This window comes from Triticum aestivum, chromosome 2A, assembly GCF_018294505.1.
Source record: "Triticum aestivum cultivar Chinese Spring chromosome 2A, IWGSC CS RefSeq v2.1, whole genome shotgun sequence".
Lineage (NCBI taxonomy): Eukaryota > Viridiplantae > Streptophyta > Magnoliopsida > Poales > Poaceae > Triticum > Triticum aestivum.
Genome location: NC_057797.1, coordinates 479,769,069 through 479,777,047, shown reverse-complemented (window position 1 = coordinate 479,777,047; position 7,979 = coordinate 479,769,069).

The window sequence follows — 7,979 nt, the reverse complement described above, 5'->3', positions numbered from 1 at the left end:
CAATATTAATCAAGCAGGACGTAGGGTTTTACCTCCATCAAGAGGGCCCGAACCTGGGTAAAACATCGTGTCCCCTGCCTCTTGTTACCATCCGGCCTAGACGCACAGTTCGGGACCCCCTACCCGATATCCGCCGGTTTTGACACCGACATTGGTGCTTTCATTGAGATTTCATCTGTGTTGTCGCCGTTAGGCTTGATGGCTCCTACTATCATCGATAGCGATGCGATCCAGGGTGAGACTTTTCTCCCCGGACAGATCTTCGTAGTCGGCGACTTTGCACTGCGGGCTAATTTGCTTGGCCATCTGGAGCAGATTGAAAGCTACGCCCCTGGCCGTCAGGTCAGATTTGGAAGTTTGAACTACACGGCCGACATCCACGGAGACTTGATCTTCGACGGATTCGAGCCGCGGCCGGACGCGCCACACTGTCATGATGGGTATGACCTAGCTCTGCCGCCGAACAGTACCCCAGAGGCCGCGCCCGCATCAGCTCCGACTCTTAGCTCGGAGCCAACTGCGCCAATCGAGGATGGGTGGTTAGACACCGCCTCAGGGGCTGCAGTCTCAATGGCGACCGAGCCGAACACCAGCATAATCCTCTGCGCAGCCCGTGACTCCAAGGTGTCGGACTCTTTTCTGACTCCGAACCGCCGCGCCCCTGCCAATCGAATCCGATTGGGAGCCGATCATGGAATTCACCGTCGTGGATATCTTTCAGCACTCGCCCTTCGGCGACATTCTGAATTCACTAAGGTCTCTCTCTTTGTCAGGAGAACCCTGGCCGGATTATGGCCAACATGATTGGGATGCGGACGACGAAGAAATTCGACACCCACCCACCACCCACTTAATAGCCACTGTCGATGACTCAACCGACATGCTCGACTTCGACTCCGAAGACATCGACGGTATGGACGACGATGCGGGAGGCGAAGAGGAACCACCGCCCACAGGTCGCTGGACGTCCACCTCATCATATGACGTATACATGGTGGACACACCAAAAGAAGACGACGAGGAGGAACGGAAGGACGCACCGAAGGCTTGTTCCCTCGAGAAGCAGTCAAAGCGACGACGCAAGCGCCGCCCCAAATCCCGCCTCGGTGGAAATAACGATCATACAGACCCAGCGTTGGAGCAGGGCGAACCACTGCCGGACCATGGCAATACGGAGAATCAAACCGAACAAACCAATTCTGTCAAAGATAATAGTCCGGATGACATAATGCTGGATAGGCACCCGGAGCAGCAGAATGCCCGTCAAAGGCTTGTTGCCACCGCGAGGAGTCTAAAAAAGTAGAAGCAAAGGCTCAAGGCTGCGCAGGACACACTCCAAATCAGATGGAGTAAAGTACTCAACACAGCAGCGAAGTACGGCGGCAATCGCCCCACCAAGAGCTACCGAAAGCGGAAGTTGCTACCTAAATTCGATGAGGACGCCTCACACCCCCCCCCCCTCCACAACCAAAAATCAAAACGGTCACCTGGCCGGATAGACAACCTCACGGCCAACATAGAGCGGCAAACAACGCCACTCACAAGCCAATGCGCGATCCACGCGAGGGCTTGCACCAAAAGGACGGTGCAACCAGATCCATCTATGGACCACGCAAGCGCGCCCCAGCATACGATGTAACACAACAAACATCCGAACAACGTGGTACACCCAGATATAGGGGTGCCGCACACCCCCTATATTTCACCGATGAGGTGCTGGGCCATGAATTTCCAGAGGGATTCAAACCCATAAACATAGAGGCATATGACGGAACAACAGACCCTGGGGTCTGGATTGAGGACTATATCCTCCAAATCCATATGGCTCGAGGAGATAATCTCCACGCCATCAAGTACTTACCCCTCAAGCTCAAAGGGCCAGCTCGTCACTGGCAAAGCCTCCCCAAAAACTCCATTGGAAGCTGGGAAGAGCTTGAAGACGCTTTTCGGGCAAATTTTCAAGGGACTTATGTCCGACCTCCGGACGTGGATGATTTGAGTCATATAACTCAACAGCCCGGAGAGTCAGCCCGAAAGCTTTGGAACAGGTTTCTTACTAAAAAGAACCAAATTGTCGACTATCCGGACACCGAAGCCTTGGCAGCTTTTAAGCATAGCATCCATGACGAATGGCTTGCCAGACACCTCGGCCAAGAAAAGCCGAGAACAATGGCAGCATTAACAAGCCTCATGACCCGCTTTTACGCGGGCGAGGACAGCTGGCTAGCCAGATGCAGCACCAGCGACCCCAGTACATCTGAAGTTAGAGATGGAAATAGGAAATCACGGTGCAACAGCAATAACAAACACCGGAATAAAGAAGACAACACGAAGAGCATGGCAGTAAACGCCGGATTCAAAAGCTCTTGGCCAGGTCAGCAAAAGCCGCCCTCTAAAGGCGCCAGAGATGAACTGTCCAGCCTAAACAAAATTCTGGACCAAATATGTCAGATCCATAGCACCCCTGGTAAACCCGCTAATCATACCCAAAGAGAATGTTGGGTCTTCAAGCAGTCCGGCAAGCTCAACGCCGTACACAAGGGGGAGGATACACCAAGCGAAGACGAGGATGAGCCTCTCAAGCAAGACACTGGGGAACAAAAGAAATTTCCACCAGAAGTCAAAACAGTAAACGTGTTACACGTGATCAAGGGGAGAAACAAAACGACACTCCCAGAAAAATATGCCCAAAGGCATATCACCGCGGAGTCCTACCACTAGTCATCTCAACCGATCACTTTTGACCATCGTGATTACTCAGCAAGTATCCGGCGTGCAGGATGGGCTGCCCTGGTATTAGACCCAATAATTGACGGATACCACTTCACATGAGTCCTGATGGACGGTGGCAGCAGTCTCAACCTGATATACCAGGATACAATCCGCGGAATGGGGATAGACCCAACGAAAATTTTCCATAGCAATACTACCTTTAAAGGAGTAACGCCAGGCCCAGGGGCTCATTGCACGGGCTCCCTGCTACTAAAGGTTATATTCGGCTTCCTCGATAACTTTCGTAGTGAACATTTAATCTTCCACATCGCTCCGTTCCAAAGTGGCTATCAAGCACTACTTGGACGCGAAGATTTTGCTCGCTTTAATGCAATACCACATTACGCTTCCCTGACGCTCAAGATGCCCGGTCCACGCGGCATCATTACAGTGAACAGAAGTATTAAGCGATCTTTGCGCGCTAAAGAGAATGCGACTGCCTTGGCAGCCGCACACTAAAAACGGCCTCACCAACTAAAGCATTTGATAGCTTGTCAAGACCACGAACGCGGTTAGACGAGTCCGGCGCTGCTATATGTAATTTGTACCGGATTGATGGCCACACCCCTATTACAAATACAAGGGGCTCAACGCGCGCAGACAAGTGGCAATTTCTACTCATTTTTAGTTATACGTGGTTTCTTTAAAAACTATCTTTTTGCACGACAAAATTTTCACCTAAGTCCCTCTCTTTTACAGATGATCGTCGTGCTACACCCGTCCAGGATATGGCACAACGGAGACACAGGCACAGACATGCAGCAGGGACCCGCTCCAAGGATTCTTTTTAGATTAAGACCCTGCGTAAACCTTTTTTACTGTCTCTTGTTGATACACATCCCTCGAATTCTTAGCACAGTTGAGAAGGATGCTGACGTCTTGGCATGTGGTTGAAGGAAATATGCCCTAGAGGCAATAATAAAGTTATTATTTATTTCCTTATTTAATGATAAATGTTTATTATTCATGCTAGAATTGTATTAACCGGAAACATAATACATGTGTGAATACATAGACAAACAGAGTGTCACTAGTATGCCTCTACTTGACTAGCTCGTTAATCAAAGATGGTTATGTTTCCTAACCATGGACAAAGAGTTGTTATTTGATTAACGGGATCACATCATTAGTTGAATGATCTGATTGACATGACCCATTCCATTAGCTTAGCACCCGATCGTTTAGTATGTTGCTATTGCTTTCTTCATGACTTATACATGTTCCTATGACTATGAGATTATGCAACTCCGGTTTGCCGGAGGAACACTTTGTGTGCTACCAAACGTCACAACGTAACTGGGTGATTATAAAGGAGCTCTACAGGTGTCTCCAAAGGTACATGTTGGGTTGGCGTATTTCGAGATTAGGATTTGTCACTCTGATTGTCGGAGAGGTATCTCTGGGCCCTCTCGGTAATGCACATCACATAAGCCTTGCAAGCATTGCAACTAATGAGTTAGTTGTGAGATGATGTATTACGAAATGAGTAAAGAGACTTGCCGGTAACGAGATTGAACTAGGTATGGGATACCGACGATCGAATCTCGGGAAAGTAACATACCGATGACAAAGGGAACAACGTATGTTGTTATGCGGTCTGACCGATAAAGATCTTCGTAGAATATGTAGGAGCCAATATGAGCATCCAGGTTCCGCTATTGGTTATTGACCGGAGACATGTCTCGGTCATGTCTACATTGTTCTCGAACCCGTAGGGTCCGCACGCTTAAGGTTTCGATGACAGTTATATTATGAGTTTATGAGTTTTGATGTACCGAAGGAGTTCGGAGTCCCGGATGAAATCGGGGACATGATGAGGAGTCTCGAAATGGTCGAGACGTAAAGATCGATATATTGGACGACTATATTCGGACATCGGAAAGGTTCCGAGTGATTCGGGTATTTTTCAGAGTACCGGAGAGTTACGGGAATACGTATTGGGCCTTATTGGGCCATACGGGAAAGAAGAAAAAGGGCCTCAAGGGTGGCCGCACCCCTCCCCTTGGTCTGGTCCGAGCTGGACTAGGGAAGGGGGGCGCCCCCTTCCTTCCTTCTCCTTTTCCCTTCCTCTTTTCCTTTTCCATATGGGAGGTGGAATCCTACTAGGACTAGGGAGTCCTAGTAGGACTCCACACTTGGCGCGCCCCCTCCTAGGGCCGGCCTCCTCTCCCCTTGATCCTTTATATACGGGGCAGGGGGCACCCCTAGACACACAAGTTGATCCAGGTGATCATATTCTTAGCCGTGTGCGGTGCCCCCTTCCACCATAATCCTCGATAATATTGTAGCGGTGCTTAGGTGAAGCCCTGCGACGATAGTACATCAAGATCGTCACCACGCCGTCGTGCTGACGGAACTCTTCCCCGACACTTTTCTGGATTGGAGTCCGGGGATCGTCATCAAGCTGAACGTGTGCTAGAACTCGGAGGTGCCGTAGTTTCGGTGCTTGATCGGTCAGGCCGTGGAGACGTACGACTACATCAACCAAGTTAACACTTCCGTTGTCGATCTACAAGGGTACGTAGATCACACTCTCCCCCTCTCATTGCTATGCATCACCATGATCTTGCGTGTGTGTAGGAATTTTTTTGAAATTACTACGAAACCCAACAGTGGCATCCGAGCCTAGGTTTTATATGTTGATGTTATATGCACGAGTAGAACACAAGTGAGTTGTGGGCGATATAAGTCATACTGCTTACCAGCATGTCATACTTTGGTTCGGCGGTATTGTTGGATGAAGTGGCCCGGACCGACATTACGCGTACACTTACGCAAGACCGGTTCTCCCGACGTGCTTTGCACATAGGTGGCTTGCGGGTGACAGTTTCTCCAATTTTAGTTGAACCGAGTGTGGCTACGCCCGGTCCTTGCAAAGGTTAAAACAACACCAACTTGACAAACTATCATTGTGGTTTTGATGCGTAGGTAAGATTGGTTCATGCTTAAGCCCGTAGCAGCCATGTAAAACTTGCAACAACAAAGTAGAGGACGTCTAACTTGTTTTTGCAGGGCATGTTGTGATGTGATATGGTCAAGACATGATGCTAAATTTTATTGTATGAGATGATCATGTTTTGTAACCGAGTTATCGGCAACTGGCAGGAGCCATATGGTTGTCACTTTATTGTATGCAATGCAATCGCGCTGTAATGCTTTACTTTGTCACTAAGCGGTAGCGATAGTCGTGGAAGCATAAGATTGGCGAGACGACAACGATGCTACGATGGAGATCAAGGTGTCGCGCCGATGACGATGGTGATCACGATGGTGCTTCGGAGATGGAGATCACAAGCACAAGATGATGATGGCCATATCATATCACTTATATTGATTGCATGTGATGTTTATCTTTTATGCATCTTATCTTGCTTTGATTAACGGTAGCATTATAAAATGATCTCTCACTAAATTATCAAGAAGTGTTCTCCCTGAGTATGCACCGTTGCGAAAGTTCTTCGTGCTGAGACACCACGTGATGATCGGGTGTGATAGGCTCTACGTTCAAATACAACGGGTGCAAAACAGTTGCACACGCGGAATACTCAGGTTATACTTGACGAGCCAAGCATATACAGATATGGCCTTGGAACACGGAGACCGAAAGGTCGAGCGTGAATCATATAGTAGATATGATCAACATAGTGATGTTCACCAATGAAACTGCTCCATTTCACGTGATGATCGGACATGGATTAGTTGATTTGGATCACGTGATCACTTAGAGGATTAGAGGGATGTCTATCTAAGTGGGAGTTCTTAAGTAATGTGATTAATTGAAATTAAATTTATCATGAACTTAGTCCTGATAGTGTTTTGCAAATTATGTTGTAGATCAATAGCTCGCGTTGTTGCTTCCCTGTGTTTATTTTGATATGTTCCTAGAGAAAATTGTGTTGAAAGATGTTAGTAGCAATGATGCGGATTGGATCCGTGATCTGAGGTTTATCCTCATTGCTGCACGGAAGAAGTATGTCCTTGATGCACCGCTAGGTGACGGACCTATTGCAGGAGCAGATGCAGACGTTATGAACGTTTGGCTAGCTCAATATGATGACTACTTGATAGTTTAGTGCACCATGCTTAATGGCTTAGAATCGGGACTTCAAAGACATTTTGAACGTCATGGAGCATATGAGATGTTCCAGGAGTTGAAGTTAATATTTCAAGCAAATACCCGAGTTGAGAGATATGAAGTCTCCAACAAGTTCTATAGCTAAAAGATGGAGGAGAATCGCTCAATTAGTGAGCATGTGCTCAGATTGTCTGAGTACTACAATCGCTTGAATCAAGTGGGAGTTAATCTTCCAGATAAGATAGTGATTGACAGAATTCTCTAGTCACCATCACCAAGATAGTAGAATTTCGTGATGAACTATGATATGCAAGGGATAACGGAAATGATTCCCAAGCTCTTCGTATTGCGGAAATTGACGAAGGTAGAAATCGAGAAAAACATCAAGTGTTGATGGTAGACAAGACCACTAGTTTCAAGAAAAGGGCAGAGGGAAGAAGGGGAACTTCAAGAAGAACAGCAAGCAAGTTGCTGCTCAAGTGAAGAAGCCCTAGTTTGGTCCTAAGTCTGAGACTGAGTGTTTCTACTGCAAAGGGACTGGTCACTGGAAGCAGAACTACCCCAAGTGATTGGCAGATAAAGAAGGATGGCAAAGTGAACATAAGTATATTTGATATACATGTTATTGATGTGTACTTTACTAGTGTTTATAGCAACCCCTCAGTATTTGATACTAGTTCAGTTGCTAAGATTAGTAACTCGAAACCGGAGTTGCAGAATAAACAGAGACTAGTTAAGGGTGAAGTGACGATGTGTGTTGGAAGTGGTTCCAAGATTGATATGATCATCATCGCACACTCCCTATACGTTTGGGAATAGTGTTGAACCTGAATAAGTGTTATTTGGTGTTTGCGTTGAGCATGAATATGATTTGATCATGTTTATTGTAATACAGTTATTCATTTAAGTAAGAGAATAAATTGTTGTTCTGTTTACATGAATAAAACCTTATATGGTTACACACCTAATGAAAATAGTTCGTTGGATCTCGATCGTAGTGATACACATAATCATAATATTGAAACCAAAAGATGCAAAGTTAATAATGATAGTGCAACTTATTTGTGGCACTGCCGTTTAGGTCATATTGGTGTAAAGCGCATGAAGAAACTCCATGCTGATGGGTTTTTTG